The following is a 3,357-nucleotide window of genomic DNA, read 5'->3' on the forward strand; positions in this document are numbered from 1 at the left end:
CGTCATATCCAGAGGTTGTATGAGTGCTGCCAGCATTGCTGCAGAGGTTATAGGGGTGGGGGGTCCGCCTGTCAGTGCTCAGCGTCATATCCAAAGGTTGTATGAGTGCTGCCAGCATTGCTGCAGAGGTTACAGTGGTGGGGGGTCAGCCTGTCAGTGCTCAGCGTCATATCCAGAGGTTGTATGAGTGCTGCCAGCATTGCTGCAGAGGTTACAGGGGTGGGGGGTCAGCCTGTCAGTGCTCAGCGTTATATCCAGAGGTTGTATGAGTGCTGCCAGCATTGCTGCAGAGGTTACAGGGGTGGGGGGTCTGCCTGTCAGTGCTCAGCATCATATCCAGAGGTTGTATGAGTGCTGCCAGCATTGCTGCAGAGGTTACAGGGGTGGGGGTCAGCCTGTCAGTGCTCAGCGTCATATTCAGAGGTTGTATGAGTGCTGCCAGCATTGCTGCAGAGGTTACAGGGGTGGGGGTCAGCCTGTCAGTGCTCAGCATCATATCCAGAGGTTGTATGAGTGCTGCCAGCATTGCTGCAGAGGTTACAGGGGTGGGGGGTCTGCCTGTCAGTGCTCAGCATCATATCCAGAGGTTGTATGAGTGCTGCCAGCATTGCTGCAGAGGTTACAGGGGTGGGGGGTCCGCCTGTCAGTGCTCAGCATCATATCCAGAGGTTGTATGAGTGCTGCCAGCATTGCTGCAGAGGTTACAGGGGTGGGGGTCAGCCTGTCAGTGCTCAGCGTCATATACAGAGGTTGTATGAGTGCTGCCAGCATTGCTGCAGAGGTTACAGGGGTGGGGGTCAGCCTGTTAGTGCTCAGTGTCATATCCAGAGGATGTATGAGTGCTGCCAGCTTTGCTGCAGAGGTTACAGGGGGGGGTGGGGGGTCAGCTTGTCAGTGCTCAGCGTCATATCCAGAGGTTGTATGAGTGCTGCCAGCATTGCTGCAGAGGTTACAGGGGGGGGGGGGGGTCAGCCTGTCAGTGCTCAGCGTCATATCCAGAGGATGTATGAGTGCTGCCAGCATTGCTGCAGAGGTTACAGGGGTGGAGGGTCAGCCTGTCAGTGCTCAGCGTCATATCCAGAGGATGTATGAGTGCTGCCAGCATTGCTGCAGAGGTTACAGGGGTGGGCGGTCCGCCTGTCAGTGCTCAGCTTCATATCCAGAGGTTGTATGAGTGCTGCCAGCATTGCTGCAGAGGTTACAGGGGGAAAAGGGGGTCAGCCTGTCAGTGCTCAGCGTCATATCCAGAGGATGTATGAGTGCTGCCAGCATTGCTGCAGAGGTTACAGGGGGGGGGGGCAGCCTGTCAGTGCTCAGCGTCATATCCAGAGGTTGTATGAGTGCTGCCAGCATTGCTGCAGAGGTTACAGGGGTGGGGGGTCAGCCTGTCAGTGCTCAGCATCTTATCCAGAGGATGTATGAGTGCTGCCAGCATTGCTGCAGAGGTTACAGGGGTGGGGGGTCAGCCTGTTAGTGCTCAGTGTCATATCCAGAGGATGTATGAGTGCTGCCAGCATTGCTGCAGAGGTTACAGGGGGGGTGGGGGTCAGCCTGTCAGTGCTAAGCGTCATATCCAGAGGTTGTATGAGTGCTGCCAGCATTGCTGCAGAGGTTACAGGGGTGGGGGGTCAGCCTGTCAGTGCTCAGCGTCATATCCAGAGGTTGTATGAGTGCTGCCAGCATTGCTGCAGAGGTTACAGGGGTGGGGGTCAGCCTGTCAGTGCTCAGCCTCATATCCAGAGGTTGTATGAGTGCTGCCAGCATTGCTGCAGAGGTTACAGGGGTGGGGGGTCAGCCTGTCAGTGCTCAGCGTCATATCCAGAGGTGGTATGAGTGCTGCCAGCATTGCTGCAGAGGTTACAGGGGTGGGGGGTCAGCCTGTCAGTGCTCAGCATCATATCCAGAGGTTGTATGAGTGCTGCCAGCATTGCTTCAGAGGTTACAGGGGTGGGGGTCAGCCTGTCAGTGCTCAACGTCATATCCAGAGGTTGTATGAGTGCTGCCAGCATTGCTGCAGAGGTTACAGGGGAGAGGGTTCAGTCTGTCAGTGCTCAGCATCATACCCAGAGGTTGTATGAGTGCTGCCAGCATTGCTGCAGAGGTTACAGGGGTGGGGGGTCAGTCTGTCAATGCTCAGCGTCATATCCAGAGGCTGTATGAGTGCTGCCAGCATTGCTGCAGAGGTTACAGGGGTGGGTGGGTCAGCCTGTCAGTGCTCAGAGTCATATCCAGAGGTTGCATGAGTGCTGCCAGCATTGCTGCAGAGGTTACAGGGGTGGGGGGTCAGCCTGTCAGTGCTCAGCGTCATATCCAGAGGCTGTATGAGTGCTGCCGCATTGCTGCAGAGGTTACAGGGGTGGGGGGTCAGTCTGACAGTGCTCAGCGTCATATCCAGATGCTGTATGAGTGCTGCCAGCATTGCTGCAGAGGTTACAGGGGTGGGGGGGTCAGCCTGTCAGTGGTTAGCGTCATATCCAGAGGTTGTATGAGTGCTGCCAGCATTGCTGCAGAGGTTACAGGGGTGGGGGGTCAGCCTGTCAGTGCTCAGCGTCATATCCAGAAGTTGTATGAGTGCTGCCAGCATTGCTGCAGAGGTTACAGGGGTGGGGGGGTCAGCCTGTCAGTGGTCAGCATCATATCTAGAGATTGTATGAGTGCTGCCAGCATTGCTGCAGAGGTTACTGGGGTGGGGGGTCAGCCTGTCAGTGCTCAGCGTCATATCCAGAGGTTGTATGAGTGCTGCCAGCATTGCTGCAGAGGTTACAGGGGTGGGGGGTCAGCCTGTCAGTGCTCAGCGTCATATCCAGAGGTTGTATGAGTGCTGCCAGCATTGCTGCAGAGGTTACAGGGGTGGGGGGTCAGCCTGTCAGTGCTCAGCATCATATCCAGAGGTTGTATGAGTGCTGCCAGCATTGCTTCAGAGGTTACAGGGGTGGGGGGTCAGCCTGTCAATGCTCAGCGTCATATCCAGAGGATGTATGAGTGCTGCCAGCATTGCTGCAGAGGTTACAGCGGTGGGGGGTCAGTCTGTCAATGCTCAGCGTCATATCCAGAGGCTGTATGAGTGCTGCCAGCATTGCTGCAGAGGTTACAGGGGTGGGGGGGTCAGCCTGTCAGTGCTCAGAGTCATATCCAGAGGTTGCATGAGTGCTGCCAGCATTGCTGCAGAGGTTACAGGAGTGGGGGGGTCAGGCTGTCAGTGCTCAGCGTCATATCCAGAGGTTGTATGAGTGCTGCCAGCATTGCTGCAGAGGTTATAGGGGTGGGGGGTCCGCCTGTCAGTGCTCAGCGTCATATCCAAAGGTTGTATGAGTGCTGCCAGCATTGCTGCAGAGGTTACAGTGGTGGGGGGTCAGC

The sequence above is a fragment of the Bufo bufo genome, chromosome 2 (genome assembly GCF_905171765.1).
Source record: "Bufo bufo chromosome 2, aBufBuf1.1, whole genome shotgun sequence".
In the NCBI taxonomy this organism is placed as follows: Eukaryota; Metazoa; Chordata; class Amphibia; order Anura; family Bufonidae; genus Bufo; species Bufo bufo.